General features: G+C 36.7%; 1 protein-coding gene across 1 annotated transcript in view; it reads left to right on the top strand.

Moving 5' to 3' along the window:
• The window catches only part of LOC309629284 (uncharacterized protein), a 1,158,831-nt gene extending 1,137,146 nt beyond the window's left edge, over positions 1-21,685 (top strand). Inside the window, exon 14 of the mRNA XM_082393108.1 lies at positions 6,619-21,685. The gene's annotated coding sequence lies outside the window, so the exon portion shown is untranslated. The remainder of the gene's footprint in view (positions 1-6,618) is intronic.
• Positions 21,686-22,037: the final 352 nt, after the last annotated feature.

The following is a 22,037-nucleotide window of genomic DNA, read 5'->3' as shown; positions in this document are numbered from 1 at the left end:
GTTTTTGTAGTATCTTTGTCTGGTTTTGGTATCAGGTTGATGGTGGCCTCATAGAATGAGTTTGGGAGTGTTCCTTCCTCTGCAAATTTTTGGAAGAGTTTGAGAAGGATGGGTGTTAGCGCTTCACTAAATGTTTGATAGAATTCACCTGTGAAGCCATCTGGTCCTGGACTTTTGTTTGTTGGAAGATTTTTAATCACAGTTTCAATTTCATTACTTGTGATTGGTTTGTTCATATTTTCTATTTCTTCCTGGTTCAGTTTTGGAAGGTTATACCTTTCTAAAAATTTGTCCATTTCTTCCAGGTTGTCCACTTTATTGGCATAGAGTTGCTTGTAGTTGTCTCTTAGGATGCTTTGTATTTCTGTGGTGTCCGTTGTAACTTCTCCTTTTTCATTTCTAATTTTATTGGTTTGAGTCCTCTCCCTGTTTTTCTTGATGAGTCTGGCTAATGGCTTATCAATTTTGTTTATCTTCTCAAAGAACCAGCTTTTAGTTTTATTGATTTTTGCTATTGTTTTCTTTGTTTCTATTTCATTTATTTCTGCTCTGATCTTTACGATTTCTTTCCTTCTGCTAACTTTGGGTTTTGTTTGTTCTTCTTTCTCTAGTTCCTTTAGGTGTAAGTTTATATTGTTTATTTGAGATTTTTCTTGTGTCCTGAAGTAGGCTTGTATAGCTATAAACTCCCCTCTTAGAATTGCTTTTGCTGCATCCCATACGTTTTGGATTGTCATGTTTTCATTGTCATTTGTCTCTAGGTATTTTCTGATTTCCTCTTTGATTTCTTCAATGATCTCTTGGTTATTTAGTAACGTATTGTTTAGCCTCCATGTGTTTGTGTTTTTTACGTTTTTTTCCCTGTAATTGATTTCTAATCTCATAGCATTGTGGTCAATTGATATGATTGATATGATTTCAATTTTCTTAAGTTTACTGAGGCTTGATATGTGACCCAAGATGTGATCTATGCTGGAGAATATTCCTTGTGCACTGGAGAAGAAAGTGTAATCTCCTGGTTTTGGATGGAGTGTCCTATAAATATCAATTAAATCTATCTGGTCTATTCTGTCATTTAAAGCTTGTGTTTCCTTTTTAATTTTCTGTTTGGATGATCTGTCCATTGGTGTAAGTGAGGTGTTAAAATCCCCCACTATTATTGTGTTACTGTCCATTTCCTCTTTTAGAGCTGTTAGCAGTTGCCTTATGTATTGAGGTTCTCCTATGTTGGGTGCATATATATTTATAATTGTTATATCTTCTTCTTGGATTGATCCCTTGATCATTATGTAGTGTCCTTCTGTGTCTCTTGTAACATTCTTTATTTTAAAGTCTATTTTATCTGGTATGAGTATTGCTGCTCCAGCTTTCTTTTGATTTCCATTTGCATGGAATATCTTTTTCCATCCCCTCACTTTCAGTCTGTATGTGTCCCTAGGTCTGAAGTGGGTCTCTTGTAGACAGCATATATATGGGTCTTGTTTTTGTATCCATTCAGCAAGGCTGTTTCTTTTGGTTGGAGCATTTAATCCATTCACATTTAAGGTAATTATCGATATGTATGTTCCTATTACCATTTTCTTAATTTTGGGGGTTTTGTTTTTGTAGGTCCTTATCCTCTCTTGTGTTTCCCACTTAGAGAAGTTCCTTTAGCATTTGTTGTAGAGCTGGTTTGGTGGTGCTGAATTCTCTTAGCTTTTGCTTGTCTGTAAAGCTTTTGATTTCTCCATCAAATCTGAATGAGATCCTTGCTGGATAGAGTAATCTTGGTTGTAGGTTCTTCCCTTTCATCACTTTAAGTATATCATGCCACTCCCTTCTGGCTTGTAGAGTTTCTGCTGAGAAATCAGCTGTTAACCTTATGGGAGTTCCCTTGTATGTTATTTGTCATTTTTCCCTTGCTGCTTTCAGTAATTTTTCTTTGTCTTTAATTTTTGCCAATTTGATTACTATGTGTCTCAGTGTGTTTCTTCTTGGGTTTATCCTGTATGGGACTCTCTGCACTTCCTGGACTTGGGTGGCTATTTCCTTTCCTATGTTAGGGAAGTTTTCGACTATAATCTCTTCAAATATTTTCTCTGGTCCTTTCTCTCTCTCTTCTCCTTCTGGGACCCCTATAATGCAAATGTTGTTGCGTTTAATGTTGTCCCAGAGGTCTCTTAGGCTGTCTTCATTTCTTTTCATTCTTTTTTCTTTATTGTGTTCCACAGCAGTGAATTCCACCATTCTGTCTTCCAGGTCACTTATCTGTTTTTCTGCCTCAGTTATTCTGCTATTGTGTCCTTCTAGTGTATTTTTCATTTCAGTTATTGTATTGTTCATTTCTGTTTGTTTGTTCTTTAATTCTTCTAGATCTGTGTTATACATTTCTTGCATCTTCTCGATCTTTGCCTCCATTGTTTTTCCGAGGTCCTGGATCATCTTCACTATCATTATTCTGAATTCTTTTTCTGGAAGGTTCCCTATCTCCATTTCATTTAGTTGTTTTTCTGGGGTTTTATCTTGTTCCTTCATCTGGTATATAGCCCTCTGCCTTTTCATCTTGTCTGTCTTTCTGTGAATGTAGTTTTTGTTCCACAGGCTACAGGATTGTAGTTCTTCTTGCTCCTGCTGTCTGCCTTCTGGTGGATGAGGCTATCTAAGAGGCTTGTGCAAGTTTCCTGATGTAAGGGACTATATATTTCTTTTAAGATAATTTCATGCCTTGTATACAACAGGGATCCAGAGACTGTGTGTGTGTGCGTGCGTGTGTGTAAGTAGGCATTCTAACTTAACTAGCCAGGGTGAAAAGAAGCAAAGGACATCAAAATGTGCCACCCTTCAGAGGCATTCTGCCTTGAGAAAACTTCTCCAAGTGAATGGGCGAGAATACAATTTGACAGTTATCTGCCCCTCTCTGAGTTCGCTGTTATTTTATTTTATTTTAATTTTCTATGTCTCTTAAAATTATTAAGGTTTTAAGTTAACAAACAGGCACAGTCATGTCCAAAATAGTTTGAAGAAATGATAATTCCCTTTTTAAAGAAAAGTCTTTGAATGTTCTACAGAGATCCAACTTTGACCCTAGTCTTAACAAAGCCAGACTTAGGCACAAGACATGCTGGTACTGTCAGAAACATAGTCCAGTGAAGAGGATTAAATCTAGAAACAAGCAAAGACTCACTAACCTGGGAGGGACTATGCTCTGAGGCAAAATTAGTCAAGGTTACCTGAATAGAGTAGTTTTTCCTATTTGAAAATAATTTGTACCAGGTTATCTATCCTGTAAGCAAATCATGAAAGATAAGAATTAAGCTTTGGTCCCCCTAAATGCCAGTAGGTTTGCTGCTTATCCTCATTCTAGGAGAATACCTATGAGGTTCTAATCCTAAAGGTAGGGAATGGATGGAGTAAGATAAATATTCCTTTGGGGGTAAGTGATTAGAATTCTGGAAATTGAGCAAAATCAGCCTATGAACACAATTTTTAAAAAAACAATATTCAAAGTTAAGTAGGCCACAAAACAGCAAAAACATGACAGTTATTAAAAGAGACATGTTTCACAGCTCAGTTGGGAATACTATAATCTATATTATATAAACACTAAATACTGACCTTTTCCAAAATTTGTATACATTTATATTCAGAGGATAGAAAGATTAGATGTGTGCATATATGTGATGGTGGGAGCAAAGACTGGTGGTTGGGAGAATGAATGGTGAAAGATAGCCATTTCCTAACAGGAAGTAAGCAGATATACTAGCTTTTTGTTGCTGTGTATGAAATTGCCAAACCTACTATTTCTGCATAACTTACCCAATTTCTGCACCAAAAATTACAATAACTCTTATTTATTATCATACAGTTTCTGAGAGTCAGAAGTCAGGGTACCCCTTGGCTGGGCTGTCTGCTCAGGGTCTGCCAAAGCTGAAATCAAGTTGTTAGCTATGCTGCAGGCTCAACTTTCAAAGGATCCACATTGTAGTTCCCTCAGTTTGTTAGTAGAATTCATTTTCTTGCAGTGGCAGAATTCATGGCCGCTTAGTTCTTCAAATCTAATAACACACGTGCACACATATGTACAAAGGGGCCGGGGGATGCTTCCAGTCACATACCTCTAGACCATCTTTTAAAAGGCTTTCCTGATTAGGTCAGGCCCACACAGGATAATTTCTTTTTTGAATAACTTAAAAGCAACTGAATAAGGGACTTAATTACAAAAAAAAAATTCCTGCACTCTTGCCATATAATGTAACAGGAGTGATAGTCTTTAAACTTTGTCATATTCTATTGGTTAGAGCAAGTTGTACAACCCTCCTAAATGAAAACTCTAGAGGAAGGAGGGTGGGTCTCAGAAAAGTGTGGATGCCAGGAGACAGGAATCGTGGGTGCCATATTAGAATCTTACCTTTCATTATAGATAATCCCTAAAACTAAAAAACCAAGAAACAGCAATGTAAGTGTGTGAATGTGTGTTTTAATATGGAGACAAAATCTAAAGAATCAGCTAAAATATATGAAAGTGGTTGCCACTATAGAGTAGTACTTGGGGTGGGGGTAAATTGTTTGTATTCAGCTCTTTAAACTATGTAATGCATATATTGTTTTATTTTAATTGGATTTTATTTTATCAGGTAATTATAATATGGTTCATTTTGTACAGAAGATGCTTAAAGTTTTCTCCAGTAATAAAAAAGAATAGAAGCAGAAAATTTGGGCTGGAAAGCAGTTCCTGAGAAAAGATCTGGGAGTTTTTGTTGACTGTAAACTCAAAGTAATGAGGTGTTGTTGCTATAAAAAAAAAAAATGCAATCTCAGGCTTCCATTCATAGAAATATGATGAATAAACAGGGAAAAAATGTCCCACAGTATTCTACACTGAAAATTCCATCTTTGAAGTTCTCTTCATTTCTAGGCCCTTAATTTAGTTCTATTTTGCTATTGTTATAACATCGATAGTTTATTTTTATTATAGAATCAATACATGGTCTCTGTGGAAATTTTAGAAAACAAAAAAAAAGGAAAAGTATGCAATATAAATACTTGAAAATATGTATCATAAATATTTTGGTGCTGATCTTTTTACCTTTTTTCTCTACATGTACATATATTGTATGTCATACTATACTACACATCATACTGTATATGTACTTTGGATTTTCTTAACTTAATAGTATATTATAGAATACTTTGTTTTCAGACAAAATGAAAAGCATTGCAGTTGTTGCATTGAGATACACAAATATGTTAGTAGAACAGAAGACAGAGTATAGAAATAACCCCACATATATGTGGTCCATGAATTTTCATCAGAGATAAGGCAATTTAATGTACAACAGATGTTTCTTCAATGACAATTTATAAATTGCAAATAAATACATGAAGAGGCAGTCAACATTATCAGGCCTCAGGGAAATGCAAGTCACAAAGGGATATTACTTCACACGACAAATCTATAGAGACAAAGTAGACAGAAAGTGGTTGCCTATGTTTGGAGGCAAAGGGGTTTTGTAGGAAATCTGGAGTGACTACTAATGGGTACATGATTTCTTTTGGGAGTAATAAATGTTATTATAGTTGTATTTAGTTTGCTAGGGTTGCTGTAATCAAGTACCACACAGTGGATGACTTAAACAGGAAATTTATTGTCTGACAATCCTGAGATCAAGGTGTCAGCAGAGTTGGTTTCTACTGAGGACTGTGAGGGAAGGATCTGTTTTAGGCCTGTATCCTTGGTTTGTAGATGGTCATCTCCTCTTTTGGTCTCTTCATATCGTCTTCCGTCTATAAATATCTCTGTGTCCAAAATTCCCCTTTTTATAATGACATAAGTCAGATTAGAGCCCACACTAATTACCTCACTTCAAATTGGTTATCTCTGCAAAGACCCTATATCAAAATAAAGTCACATTCTGAGATACTGGAGGTTAGGACTTCTACATATGAATTTGTGGGGGACACAATTCAACCCATAAAAGTAATGATGGTTGCATAACGTTGAATATCCTTAAAACCATTCAGTTGTACACTTCAGAGTGGTGAATTGTATGGTATGTGAATTACACCTCAATAAATTTGTTCTATAAAAGATTAAAATGAAAAATGAATAAAAATATAGAATAAATCTTTTAAAAACTGCCAAAGAGACTACCAATTAAAAATATATGCAAAATTTTAACAGACATTTCACCAGAGAAGACCTAATAATTCATGAAAAGGTCTTAACATCATTAATCATTAGGAAAATTTAAATCAGATTCATTATGTGATACCACTGTACACCAAGTAAAACTGCTAAATTTAGAAGACTGACTGTGCCAAGTAATAGCAAAGATGAAGAACGAGAAGTCTCATGTACTGCTTATCAGAAGAAAAAATTTTACAGCCACTTTAGAAAAAATTTTGTCAGTTTCATGTAAGGTAGAACATACAATTCCTCTCCTAGATATTATCTAATGTTGCATAATAAAGAAATTATTATACTTTATTACTTTATTATACTTGTCCTTGGTTTCAGGGACAGATCCTCTAAATATTGGATTTCCCTGGTAATAGAAGTATCTTTGTTATTCATGATGGGCCCCTCTGATCACACCTTCTGAGATTATGCTAATGAAGTGACTCATTGTGCACCCCTAGATGATCTCCAGATGGAGGCTAACCTTGCCAGAAAGACCAACAATGTGATTAGAGCACTGAGGTTTTAGAGCCATGTGATATCAATCCAAACTCCCAACCTCCAGGGAATGGAGGGAGGCTGAAGATTGAGAATCATGTAGCCAATGATTCAACAATCATGCCTACATAATCAAACACCAGCAAAAACTCTGAACACCTGAAGCTCAGGTGAGTTTCTCTGGTTAGTGAAATATATCAATGTACTGGAAGGGTGATACATCTTGAGGACATGAAAGCTTTGTTTGGGACCCTCCCATATATCTCCCTGTGTATCTCCTTTTGGCTGATTTTGACTTGTATCCTTTTGCTGTCATAAAATTGTAATTGTATATATAGCACTTTCCTCAGTTCTATGAGTTGTTCTAAAGAATTACCCTGCAGGGGCAGTGAGAAGGCTGAATTTGTGGGCAACTGGTCAAATTTTGTGTGGCCTGGGAAGCCTAAATTTGCTGCTGGTGTGAGGACAGTCTTGTGGAAGACTGTACCTTTAACCTAAGTTTGACCTGACTTGGGTAGTTAGTGTCAAAATTACATTGTACTCAAGAAAATTGAAAACATTTCCACATATCCACATCAGACTTTACATGAATGTTCATAGCAGTTATATATAAAATGACCCTAAACTGGAAACCACCCAAATATCCATCTACAATGAAAGAATAAATAAAGAGAGAGAATAAAGAATATATCTATTCAATGTAATATGACCAGTTAGCAAAAAAGCAATTAATTATTGACACATGGAACAAATTAGCAAATCTCAAAGGCATTATAGTAAATAAAACAAGCCAGACACAAAAGATTAACATTGTATGATTCTATCTGCATGAATTCTATTCACAGAAAATAGAACATTAGCTTCCAGGAACTAGAAATGGATTTATATTTGTAAAGAGGATTGAGGGAACTTTTTGGAGTGATGGAAATATATCACGACTGCAGTGGGGGTTAGGACACTTTATACAGTATTTGATGCCAATGTTAGACAATATATAATAGTTTCAGTCAAATATTATATATAACTCTTAATAGCAATATTCAATTTGTTTATTTCTTTGAAGTTTATGTGAATGTGCATATTGTATTAAAATTCATCAAACTCTGTACTCGTATGATTTTTCCAATTTTTGGTATATTTTTTATTTCATAGTTTTTGTTTTTAAAATGCTAAGTTGTCCCTTAATTGGGTTTTAAACATTTTTCTATATAGTTCTTATACGGTTCTTCTTCTTTTATTTTTTTTTAACATCTTTATTGGAATATAATTGCTTTACCATGTAGTGTTAGTTTCTGCTCTGTAACAAAGTGAATCGGTTATATGTATACATATATCACCATATTCCCTCACTCTTGTACCTCCCTCCCACCCTGCCTATCCCACCCCTCTAGGTGGTCACAAACCACCGAGCTGATCTCCCTGTGCTATGCAGCTTCTTCCCACTAGCTATCTGTTTTACATTTGGTAGTGTATATATGTCAGTGCTACTCTCTCACTTCATCCCAGCTTACCCTTCCCCCTCCCTGTGTCCTCAAGTCCATTTTCTACCTCTGTGTCTTTATTCATTCCCTGTCACTAGGTTCATCAGAACCATTTTTTTTTAGACTCCATATATATGTGTTAGCATATGGTATTTGTTTTTCTCTTTCTGACTTACTTCACTCTGTATGACAGACTCTAGGTCCATCCACCTCACTACAAATAACTCAGTTTCGTTTCTTTTTATGGCTGAGTAATATTCCATGGTATATATGTGCCACATCTTCTTTATCCATTCATCTGTCGATGGACACTTAGGTTGCTTCCATGTCCTGGCTATTGTAAATAGTGAGGCAATGAACATTGAGGTACATGTCTCTTTTTGAATTCTGATTTTCTCAGGGTATATGCCCAGTAGTGGGATTGCTGGGTCGTATGGTAGTTCTATTTTTAGTTTTTTAAGGAACCTTCATACTGTTCTCCATAGTGGCTGTATCAATTTACATTCCCACCAACAGTGCAAAAGGGTTCCCTTTTCTTCACACCCTCTCCAACATTTATTGTGTGTAGATTTTTTGATGATAGGCATTCTGACTGGTGTGAGGTGATATTTCATTGTAGTTTGATTTGCATTTCTCTAATGATTAGTGATGTTGAGCAAGTTTTCATGTGCCTTCTGGCCATCTGTATGTCTTCTGTGGAGAAATGTCTATTTAGATCTTCTTCCCACTTCTTGATTGGGTTGTTTTTTTGATATTGAGCTGCATGAGCTGCTTGTATATTTTGTAGATTAATCCTTTGTCAGTTGCTTCGTTTGAAAATATTTTCTCCCTAAGGGTTGTCTTTACATCTTGTTTACAGTTTCCTTTACTGTGAAAAAGCTTTTAAGTTTCATTAGGTCCCATTTGTTTATTTTTGTTTTTATTTCCATTTCTCTAGGAGGTAGGTCAAAAAGGATCTTGCTGTGATTTATGTCACAGAGTGGTCTGCCTGTGTTTTCCTCTAAGAGTTTTATAGTGCCTGGCCATACGTTTAGGTCTTTAATCCATTTTCTGTTTATTTTTGTGTATGGTGTTAGAAAGTGTTCTAGTTTCATTCTTTTACATGTAGCTGTCCAGTTTTCCCAGCACCACTTATTGAAGAGGCTGTCTTTTCTCAATTGTGTATTCTTACCTCCTTTGTCAAAGATAAGGTGACCATATGTGCGTGGGTTTATCTCTGGGCTGTCTATCCTATTCCATTGATGTATATTTCTGTTTTTGTGCCAGTACCATACTGTCTTGATTACTGTAGCTTTGTAGTACAGTCTGAAGTCAGGGAGCCTGATTCCTCCAGGTCCGTTTTGCTTTCTCAAGATTGCTTTGGCTATTCGGGGTCTTTTGTGTTTCCATATAAATTGTAAAATTTTTGGTTCTAGTTCTGTGAAAAATGCCATTGGTAGCTTGATGGGGATTGCATTGAATCTGTAGATTGCTTTGGGTTGTACAGTCATTTTCCCAATGTTGATTCTTCCAACCCAAGAACATGGTATATCTCTCCATCTGTTTGTATTGTCTTTAATTTCTTTCATCAGTGTCTTATAATTTTCTGCATACAGGTCTTTTGTCTCCTTAGGAAGGTTTCTTCCTAGGTATTTTATTCTTTTTGTTGCAATGATAAATGGGATTGTTTCTTTAATTTCTCTCTCAGAATTTTCATTGTTAGTGTATAGGAATGCAAGAGAATTCTGTGCATTAATTTTGTATCCTGCTTCTCTACCAAGTTCATTGATTAGCTCTACTAGTTTTCTGGTAGCATCTTTAGGATTCTCTAAGTATAGTATCATGTCATCTACAAACAGTGACAGCTTTATTTCTTCTTTTCCAATTTGGATTCCTTTTATTTCTTTTGCTTCTCTGATTGCTGTGGCTAAAACCTCCAAAACTGTTGAATAATAGAGGTGAGAGTGGGCAACTTTGTCTTGTTCCTGATCTTAGAGGAAATATTTTCAGTTTTTCGCCATTGAGAATGATGTTGGCTATGGGTTTGTTATACATGGCCTTTATTATGTTGAGGTAGGTTCCCTCTATGCCCACTTTCTGGAGAGTTTTTAACATAAATGGATGTTGAATTTTGTCAAAAGCTTTTTCTGCATCTATTGAGATTGTCATATGGTTTTTATCCTTCAGTTTGTTAACATGGTGCGTCACATTGATTGATTTACGTATACTGAAGAATCCTTGCATTCCTGAGATAAACCCCACTTGATCATGGTGTATGATCCTTTTAATGTGTTGTTGGATTCTGTTTGCTAGTATTTTGTTGAGGATTTTCGCATCTACGTTTATCAGTGATATTGATCTGTATGTTTCTTTTTTGGTGACATCTTTGTCTGGTTTTGGTATCAGGGTGATGGTGGCCTCATAGAATGAGTTTGGGAGTGTTCCTCACTCTGCTATATTTTGGAAGAGTTTGATAAGGACAAGTGTTAGCTCTTCTCTACATTTTTGATAGAATTTACTTGTGAAGCCATCTGGTCCTGGGCTTTTGTTTGTTGGAAGATTTTTAATCACAGTTTCAATTTCAGTGCTTGTGATTGGTCTGTTCATATTTTCTGTTTCTTCCTGGTTCAGTCTTGGAAGTTTGTGCCTTTCTAAGAATTTGTCCATTTTTTCCAGGTTGTCCATTTTATTGGCATATAGTTGCTTGTAGTAATCTCTCATGATCCTTTGTATTTCTGCAGTGTCAGTTTGTTACTTCTCCTTTTTCTTTTCTATTTCTGTTGATTTGAGTCTTCTCCCTTTTTTTCTTGATGAGTCTGTCTGATGGTATATCAATTTTGTTTATCTTCTCAAAGAACCAGGTTTTAGTTTTATCGATCTTTGCTATTGTTTCCTTCATTTCTTTTTATTTCTGATCTGATCTTTATGATTTTTTTCCTTCTGCTAACTTTGGGTTTTTTTTTTTTCTTCTTTCTCTAATTGCTTTAGGTGTAAGGTTAACTTGTTTTTCTGAGTTTTTTCTTGTTTCTTGATGTAGGATTTTATTGCTATAAACTTTGCTCTTAGAACTGCTTTTGCTGCATCCCATAGGTTTTGGGTCATCGTGTTTTCACTGTCATTTGTTTCTAAGTATTTTTTTATTTCCTCTTTGATTTCTTCAGTGATGTCTTGGTTATTAAGTAGTGTATTGTTTAGCCTCCATGTGTTTGTATTTTTTACAGATTTTTTTCCTGTAATTGATATCTAGTCTCATAGCGTTGTGGTTGCAAAAGATACTTGATACGATTTCAATTGTCTTAACTTTTCCAAGGTTTGATTTGTGACCCAATATATGATCTATCCTGGAGAATGTTCCGTGAGCACTTGAGAAGAAAGTGTATTCTGTTGTTTTTGGATGGAATGTCCTATAAATATCAATTAAGTCCGTCTTGTTTAATGTGTCATTTAAAGCTTGTGTTTCCTTATTTATTTTCATTTTGGATGATCTGTCCATTGGTGAAAGTGGGGTGTTAAGGTCCCCTACTGTTATTGTGTTACTGTTGATTTCCCTTTTTATGGCTGTTAGCATTTGCCTTACATACTGAGGTGCTCCTATGTTTGGTGCATAATAGTTACAATTGTTATATCTTCTTCTTGGATTGGTCCCTTGATCATTTTGTAGTGTCCTTCTTTGTATCTTGTAATAGTCTTTATCTTAAAGTGTATTTTGTTTGATATCAGAATTGCTACTCCAGCGTTCTTTTGATTTCCATTTGCATGGAATATCGTTTTCCATCCTCTCACTTTCAGTCTGTATGTGTCCCTAGATCTGAAGTGAGTCTCTTGTAGATAGCATATATATGGGTCTTGTTTTTGTATCCATTCAACCAGTCTGTGTCTTTTGATTGGAACATTTAATCCATTTACATTTATGGTAATTATAGATATGTATGTTCTTATTACCATTTTATTAATTGTTTTGGGTTTGTTATTGTATGTCTTTTCCTACTCTTGTGTTTCCTGCCTAGAGAGGTTCCTTTAGCATTTGTTGTAAAGCTGGCTTTGTGGCGCTGAATTCTCTTCACTTCTGCTTGTCTGTAAGGATTTTATTTTCTCCATCAAATCTAAATGAGATCCTTTCTGGGTAGAGTAATCTTGGTTGTAGGCTTTTCCCTTTCATCACTTTAAATATGTCCTGCCAGTCCCTTCTGGCTTGCAGAGTTTCTGCTGAAAGATCAGCTGGTAACCTTATGGGGTTTCCCTTGTATGTTATGTGTTGCTTTTTCCTTTGCTGCTTTTAACATTCTTTCTCCGAATTTAATTTTGGATAGTTTGATGAATATGTGTCTTGACATGTTTCTCTTCGGATTTTTCCTGTATGGGTCTCTCTGCGCTTCTTGGACTTGGTTGACTATTTCCTTTCCCATGTTAGGGAAATTTTCAACTATAATTTCTTCAAATATTTTCTCAGACCCTTTCTTTTTCTCTTCTCCTTCTGGGACCCTTATCATTCTAATGTTGATGGGTTTAATGTTGTCCCAGAGGTCTCTGAGACTGTCCTCAATTCTTTTCATTCTTTTTTCTTTATTCTGCTCTGTGGCAGTTATTTCCACTATTTTATCTTCCAGGTCACTTATCTGTTCTTCTGCCTCAGTTATTCTGCTACTGACTCCTTCTAGATATTTTTAATTTCATTTATTGTGTTGTTCATCATTGTTTGTTTGCTCTTTAGTTCTTCTAGGTCCTTGTTAAAGTGTTTCGTGTATTTTCTCCATTCTATTTCCGAGGTTTTGGATCTTCTTTCCTATCATTACTCTGAATTCTTTTTCAGATAAACTGCGTATTTCCTCTTCTTTTGTTTGGTCTGGTGGGTTTTTACCTTGCCCCTTCATCTGCTGTATATTTCTCTATATTCTCATTTTGTTTAACTTACTGTGTTTCTGGTCTCCTTTTTTGCAGGCTGCAGGTTTGTGTTTCCCGTTGTTTTTGGTATCTGTCCCCAGTGGGTGAGGTTGGTTCAGTGGCTTGTGTAGGCTTCCTGGTGGGGGGGACTGGTGCCTGTGTTCTGGTGGGTGGGGCTGTATCTTGTCCTTCTGGTGGGCAGGGCCATGTCTGGTGGTTTGTTTTGGAATGTCTGTGAACTTAGTATGACTTTAGGCAGCATCTCTGCAAATGGGTGGGATTGTGTTCCTGTCTTGCTAGTTGTTTGGCATGGGGCCTCCAGTTCTGGAGCTTGCTGGCTGTTGGATGGAGCTGGGTCTTAGTGTTGAGATGAAGAACTCTAGGAGAGCTCTTGCTGATTGATATTACGTGGTGCTGGGAGGTTTCTAATGGTCCAATGTCCTGGGCTTGGCCCTCCCACCTTGAAGGCTCAGGCCTGACACCTGGCCAGAGCACCAAGAACCTGCCAGTCACACAGCTTAGAAGAAAAGGAAGAGAGAAAACAGAACAAAAACAAAAACAAGAAAATGAACAGACAGAACCCTAGGACAAATGGTAAAAGCAAACCTATACAGAGAATCACAGAAAGAAGCATACACACACACACACTGACAAAAAGAGAAAAAGGAAAAAAAAAAATATATATATATATAAGGAAGATAGCAACCAAACCAATAACCAAATCCACAAATGATAATAAGCACTAAATACTATACTAAGACAACATAAAACCAGAAACAAATTAGATACAGAAGGCAAACCCGAAGTCTACAGTTGCTTCCAGAGTCCACCACCTCAATTTTGGGAGCATTCATTGTCTATTCAGGTATTCTTCAGGTGTAGGGTTTATCAAGTTGATTGTGGGGATTTAATCTGCTGCTCCTGAGGCTGCATGGAGAAATTTCCCTTTCTCTTCTTTGTTCTCACAGCTCCTGGTGTTCAGCTTTGGTTTTGGCCAGACCTCTGCACATTGGTCGCCCTCAGGCATCTGTTCCCCGCCCAGACAGGAGGGAGTTAAAGCAGCGGCTGCTTTTGGCTCTCTTGCTCACTCAGGCTGGGGGGATGTAGGGGTATGATAGTCATAATGGGAATGTGGGACGAGCCTGAGGCACCAGAGGCCGGTGTGACATTTCAACAGCTTGAGGTGCGCCATCTGTTCTCCCAGGGAAGTTGTCCCTGGATCTCGGGACCCTGGCAGTTGCATGCTGCACAGTCTCCCAGGGGGTGTGGATAGTGACCTGCACTTGCACACAGGAATCTTGGTGGCAGCAGCAGCCTTAGCACTTCATGCCTGTTTCTGGGGTCTGAGCTGATAGCCAGAGCTCACGCCTATCTTTGGAGCTTGTTTAGGCAGTGCTCTGCATTCTGTGGGTTCACTGGGAATGAATCCCCTCTTCTCATGCACCCCGAAACAAAGGCCTCTTTCCTCTCCGGTAGGTCCAGACTTTTGCCCAGACTCTATCCCGGCTAGCTGTGGTGCACTAGCCCCCTTCAGGCTGTGTCCACTCAGCCAACCCCAGTCCACTCCCTGGGGTCTGACCTCTGAAGCCCGAGCTTCAGCTCCCAGCTCCCACCCACCCCAGCAGGTGAGCACATGAGCCTCTTAGGCTGGTGAGTGCTGGTTGGCACCAATCCTCTGTGTGGGAATCTCTCCGCTTTACCCTCTGCACCCCTGTTGCTGCACTCTTCTTCATGGCTCCAAAGCTTCCCCCAGCCCCATCTCCACCAGTGAAGGGGCTCGCTAGTGTGTGGAAACTTTTTCTCCTTCACAGCTCCATCCAGGAGATATGGGTCCCATCCCTATTCTTTTGTCACTGTTTTTTCTATTTTCTTTTACCCTGCCCAGGTGCATGGGGATTTTCTTGTCTTTTGGGAAGTGTGAGGTGTTCTGCTAGTGTTCAGTAGGTGTTCTGTAGGAGTTGTTCCACATGTAGATGTATTTTTAATGTATTTATGGGGAAGAAGATGATCTCCACGTCTTACTCCTCTGTCATCTTGAAGGTGCAGCCTACTTTCTTCTTATGTTCATTCCAAACAATTTATTTTATGGTTTTGCTACATTTTAATGGGATGCTTTTTGTTATATTTTTGTAATTTATATTTTGCATATGTAAAGCTACTGGATTAAAAAATAATTTGGTAAATTAACTGTCTTCCTGAATTGTCTATTTCTATTCTTTTCCACTAGAGATTTTAGGATTTCCATGTAGAGTATCTAATGGAAAATAGTAATTTTGTTGGCTCTTTTCTAATGTTTATGGTTCTTGCCTTCCTTATCTTGTCAATTGCACTATCTCAAAGTTTTAGAAATATGATAAATGATAGTAGTGATATCATATGCTCTACTCATTTTTCTTACTTGGGTGAATTCTTCCAGCATTCAACACTGAAATGTGATACTGGTTATTTTAAAATGTATATTTGTGTTATTAAAGGATGCTCTTTTTCCCCATTTTATTAAGATTATAAAACCAGAAATACATATTGAATTTTATCCAGTGCTTTATGGCAGTTATTGCAAAATCTTTTCACTTTCTTCTTTTGCTGAATTACTATGTTATATTATTTTAATTGACTGTTTACTTATCTATGTCTACATTCCTGAATAAATGGCACAAAAACAGGAATATAGATCAGTGGAACAGGATAGAAAGCCCAGAGATAAACCCACACACATATGGTCACCCTATCTTTGATAAAGGAGGCAAAAATATACAATGGAGAAATGACAGCCTCTTCAATAAGTGGTGCTGGGAAAACTAGACATCTACATGTAAAAGAATGAAATTAGAACACTCACTAACACCATACACAAAAATAAACTAAAAACGGATTAAACACCTAAATGTAACACAAGACACTATAAACTCTTAGAGGGAAACATAGGCAGAACACTCTATGACATAAATCACAGCAAGATCCTTTTTGACCCACTTCCTAGAGAAATGGAAATAAAAACAAAAATAAACAAATGGGACCTAATGAAACTTAAAAGCTTTTGCACAGCAAAAGGAAACCATAAACAAGATGAAAAGACCACCCTCAGAATGGGAGAAAATATTTGCAAGTGAAGCAACTGACAAAGGACTAATCTCCAAAATATACAAGCAGCTCATGTAGCTCAATATCAAAAATCAAACAACCCAGTCCAAAAATGGGCAGAAGACCTAAATAGACATTACTCCAAAGAAGATATACAGATTGCCAACAAAGACATGAAAGGATGCTCAACATCACTAATCATTAGAGAAATGCAAATCAAAACTACAATGAGGTATCACCTCACACCAGTCAGGATGGCTGTCATCAAAAAATCTACAAACAATAAATGCTGGAGAGGGTGTGGAGAAAAGGGAACCCTCTTGCACTGTTGGTGGGAATGTAAATTGATACAACCACTATGGAGAACAGTATGAAGTTTCCTTAAAAAACTAAAAATAGAACTACTATATGACCCACCAATCCCACTACTGGGCATATACCCTGAGAAAATCAGAATTCAAAAAGAGACATGTACCTCAATGTTCATTGCCTCACTATTTACAATAGCCAGGACATGGAAGCAACCTAAGTGTCCATCGACAGATGAATGGATAAAGAAGATGTGGCACATATATACAATGGAATATTACTCAGCCATAAAAAGGAACAAAATTGAGTTATTTGTAGTGAGGTGGATGGACCTAGAGTCTGTCATACAGAGTGAAGTAAGTCAGAAAGAGAAAAACAAATATCGTATGCTAATACATATATATGAAATCTAAAAAAAAAAAAAATATGGTTTTGAAAACCCTAGGGGCAGGACAGGAATAAAGACACAGAGGTAGAAAATGGACTTGAGGACACAGGGAGGGGGAAGGGTAAGCTGGGATGAAGTGAGAGAGTGGCATTGACATATACGCACTATCAAATGTAAAATAGGTAGCTAGTGGGAAGCAGCCGCAGAGCACAGGGAGATCAGCTCCGTGCTTTGTGACCACCTAGAGGGGTGGGATAGGGAGGGTGGGAGGGAAATGCAAGAGGGTGGGGATATGGGGATATATATGTATACGTATAGCTGATTCACTTTGTTATCCAGCAGAAACTAACACAACATTGTAAAGCAATTATACTCCAATAAAGATGTTAAAAAAAAAAAGAAAAGGAACCAAGTGTGCTGAATTAACTGGGTAGTCCCCTTCCCTAGACCAGTTGAGAGAGGTTGAATGATAGATCTTTTACGTAATCTTTTTTGATTTATCTCTTTCTGTCCTATTCAAATATCTTCCTCATTAACAGTTTTTTTCAGTCATATGACTTCAAAGGACCCTTTCTCTCAAGCCAAGGGCACAACAGAACCTGGGTTATCACCACAAGGGTAGTCCACACACATGATCCCTGAAGAGAAACCAAAGATCTCCGGGTAGCAAATGCTCCACCAGCAAGGAGGATACAACCCCAAACCATGGGATTTAGCCATAGATGGCCAAGGAAAGAGCTTGTCTGGGTTCCAAGGTTTGTTGGAGCAAATGGGAAGTAGGAAAATCAGAATAGATCTACAACACAGGTCCAACAGAAAAAAGAAAATGCAGAGACCAACAAAGTTCCATTCAGGCCTTATCTTAGAAATATGAAGTTCTGTTAATTGAGTTTATTGTATATTTGCCTCATGATAGGTCAAATTCTGGGCCTTAGTACAGAATTCTGCACATAATACCAATGTAAAATAGTCGTTACAAAATGCAAATTCTTTCTTTTTTTTTTATATATATATTGCCAAACTTGTTTCATCTACACCTCTGCCTTTGTTTTAAATTTTTTTTTAATTTATTTATTTATTTATTTTTGGCTGTGTTGGGTCTTCGTTTCTGTACGAGGGCTTTCTCTAGTTGTGGCAAGCGGGGGCCACTCTTCATCGCGGTGCGCGGGCCTCTCACTATCGCGGCCTCTCTTGTTGCGGAGCACAAGCTCCAGACGCGCAGGCTCAGTAGTTGTGGCTCACGGGCCTAGTTGCTCCGCAGCATGTGGGATCTTCCCAGATCAGGGCTCGAACCCGTGTCCCCTGCATTAGCAGGCAGATTCTCAACCACTGCGCCACCAGGGAAGCCCCCAAAATGCAAATTCTGAAAAGCATTCAAGGACATGTATTGCTGATCATGAACACACTTAGAATCCAAAGATTGGATTCAGAGAATCCAGAAAATGCCTTTTTTAACCTTTTCTTTGCATTGATTTTCTGTCCATTCAGTATTGTCTTGAATGGAAAACCAGAAGCTCTTCCTTACTTGGGCTCCCTCCCTCCTTCCCGTTCTACCTACTTTCTGTGCAGCTTCCAGTCTTCATCCTGGCTCAGCCCCTAATATCCCATGTTGTGGAATCTCTTAAACCTCTTTGATTGAGCCTTGGGACAATCGGACTCTCACTCTATTTTAGAAGGGTTCCAGTCTTCAATGCTGAGCACATACAAGATAAATCTCAATGTTTCTAAAACTGATTGCCTTCATTAAAAGATAAATTGAGGCATATGAAAAATTTTAAGAGTTTATTTGAGCATTTATCCATTAAAATCAGGCAGCACCAAACCCAAAGTGGTGAGAAGCCAGGGAAAAGACAGAAAAAGTGCAAAGCAAAGAAAGGAAGTTATTTGGCTATAGCTTAAAGCTTAGTTGGCTGTTCGTGACTGGTTTTCCTTTGTGTTTTTGATTTTGTAACCTTAAGATGTTTACAGGCTTGGATTTCAGTTTGCTTACATAGACCATCTTGGTATTAGAGTCCCCTTAGTCTAATGACCTCCTTGCTTCATTAATTTAACACCTTTCATAGCATAATCTTATTGTCTTCCTATCCAAAAAGACCTCCCCTTCACCAGGGATGAAGATGGACAAATAGGAAGACTGCCTTTTTCTGCAGCAATAGCATTTTAATTCCTCACCCTGCTTTAAACTCTTCCACCTTCTTTTCTGAAGCCTTGCTACTTTGAATTCTTTCGCACATAGTGACTATGATGCAAATTCATTAAATTGAATGACAAAGCAAAGGAGATTTTTTTAAAAAGAATATGTTGGTGCATGCACATATATCTAGTTAGAACTCACCTTAAAGTTACTATGTCGCCAACAAGTTTAAGTGCAATGAAAAAAGTGCAATCACTATTTTCACTCATCCCCATGACAGTTCCTAAAAATAAGCATAAAACAAAAGAGCAGGCATATTAGCCATAGCAATGGCATGTTTTCTCAGCTTTTATTATGCAATAATTGGGAAATCTATAGATTAATCTTTTGCAGATTTTAGAATCGCATTAATGAATAGCATTGCTGATCTGAGTATGTATTAAATTCAAAACCATTTTTATCTTCTCATTAACCCTCCTTAACACCTTCCCCAACTAAATTCCTGATTTTGTTTAGAGTTTAATAAATATTATTTTGTTATTTGCTCTGTGAAACTCCTCCCTTAAATGGATAAGAAATAAATCAGAAACTAAATATTTTGTACATAGAAATAGTTTGAGAGCAATACCACATATTACTAAGAAACTCTCTTTCTTAGGATCATTACTTTGGTAATGTGAGAGAAACATAAAGCAAACTATTGCTATAATTTCTCTTTGAGTCCCAAGCATTACATGCTTCTTACACAGAGACACTTCCCCATCTGTCCAATCATTGATTAAAAAGATAAAATCCACTAAAAACAAGTAAAATTTAAGGTTAAAAATTGGTCAAGAAGTATGATGGCCTCTCACTTGTAAATTATTTTTCTGAGTGCCTCAGGCTTAATACTGTGTATTAACATGAAGGTAGAGAAGAATCAAATTCAAATTCATTTTATGCCAGGACTACTAGTACAATAAAATTTAATGGATACCCTTAAAGGTTTTAGTATGACTCATTCTTGAAAAAATATTTCAATTTATTTGTCAAACTTCTGTCTAAAAGACAGAAGGAAAACCCACTCTGTCCTCAAAAATCAAAGAAAATAGTTTAATAGGCAGAGTACTTGTTATTTGACCCAAAAAACCCCTCAGATTTCTACCAGAGTCAAGATAGAAAAGATCAATTCAGGCTTTTAAAGAAGTAATGACTCAGAAAACCAATCACATCAGAACAGGGCCTGCTGTTTAAACTGCTTAGATTTTACAAGGTGCTATTAGGTATACTTAAAGTTGATTAGCCTATAAATTGAAAAAAAAAATCCCTTTGGTATCTCAACAAAGGGAGATATTTCTGTGAGTTCTAGAAGGCTCTCTCCTAGACAGAGTAACGAGGAAATTGTAATTCAGTTCTATTTCTTCATCTCCTTCTCTGCCCCTGGGTTTGGTTCTTTCTTAAGTTTTCTTCTTCACCTGGGAAAAGATAATTGGATTTATCACTACTACTTCTAATTCTTAAAAGACATATAAAGCAGTGTTTAATAGATCTTTTCTATATTTGGGCAGTTCCATTTTGCTGAAGAGAATATGAAATATTTCTTCCACTTGAGTTTAATGTTCTACCCTCCAGAATAAATGCAGGGATGAAAGACAGAAATCAGGCATTAACCTTGAGTGTTTGAGGTATAAATAAAGTGAGAATGTATATGTATCCCAAATACCAACTCAAAACAAAGAGAATTTTAATTAGAGAAACAGTACAATTGACCCTTGAACAATGCAGGGGCTAGGGGCGACAACCCCACTCGGTCAAAAATCCAAATACAACTTTATAGACCATATCTACCTACCCTCCAGTCTCAATTTTGATAGGCAAAGATATGCAATATTGTTCATTTTCTTTCCTCCACACAGCTTAAAAATATATATTGAAATGATACTACTCAGAATGTCATATATCATGTAGAAAATTGTAAATTTGTCATTATAAATAGCACACTAAACTCAAAGCAAAACAATTATGTCTATGTTGTTTCTCCTTTGTGAAAGTACTTTATTTTTCAAAATATTTGATATACAAGAATCAAATATTTACCTTCAACAACTAGATATTGTAACACGAGTCATTCTTGGAGATTGAATAAGGTATTTGGATGATTGTGATTTGTATTTGTGTTTGTTTGCTTGCTTGCTTGTTTATTTTAAAAGTAAAACTAATTTATAGCTTTTATTTCTAGAATCAAAGTTAGAAATATCCTTAAAAGTTCAACTAAAACAGCTGTTGTGTTCCAAAGTGGTGACAAGATGGTCTTCAAAATGGAAGATCTGTACCAGTAGCAGTAGCCTATTTTCCCCAAAAATCTTTCAGTAAAAGACTACAAAGAATATTAGTAGAAAGGAAAATACCTAATTTCCACCCTCTGATATAATCTTAATCTTCATATAAAGAGCACAAAGATGACTCTGTGTCACCACAAGAGAGTTCTCATCATATCTCTCATGGGAAGGTAAATGTCAATTGTACTCACCCCTGAATTATATATTTTGGCTCCCTTCATTAATCAACACTGAAATTCTTACTGATGTGGTGCTGTAGAAGAAAATGATTAAACTAGGGAAAATATTAGCAAATTGGAAAGTCCCAACATATTGCAATATGTTTAAATTTCTCGCCAGAGACTTATCTGAAATCCATGTTACTATAATTTGCTTTTATGTTTTTGTTTCTATTCATCCCCTATTGACCAGTTGACATTTCTCAGTCATTGAAAGGCCTTGCTCCTGCTCACTCTCAAAGCATGAGAAGAAAACAAAGAGCAATTCTTCTTGCCTTCCTACCCAACAGAATGTACTCACTTTTTTTTAGAGATCTGGTTCCTACTTGCTAACTTTCTAACTAAAGGCCATGCAGTCTTCGATCACTGTATAACAAGACTTACATAAGGGTTAATACTCAGGAGGATAAAGAATTGAATGCTCACAATTGAATTCTAAGGACATGAACTCAGGAATATTATTAGTGTTGTTAAATTTGCCATATCCCCAGTTTCTTTGTTCCATGTACAAATCTTTGACTATCTTCAATGATCTCTTAAATCTGTCCTAATACAGCACATTCATTATATAATATGTTTATTTCAATACATTT

The sequence above is a fragment of the Balaenoptera borealis genome (assembly GCF_965194805.1).
Source record: "Balaenoptera borealis genome assembly, chromosome: 5".
NCBI classification, from domain to species: Eukaryota; Metazoa; Chordata; class Mammalia; order Artiodactyla; family Balaenopteridae; genus Balaenoptera; species Balaenoptera borealis.
Note: the sequence above shows the minus strand (reverse complement) of the source record. Positions and strands in the feature narration are given on the sequence as shown.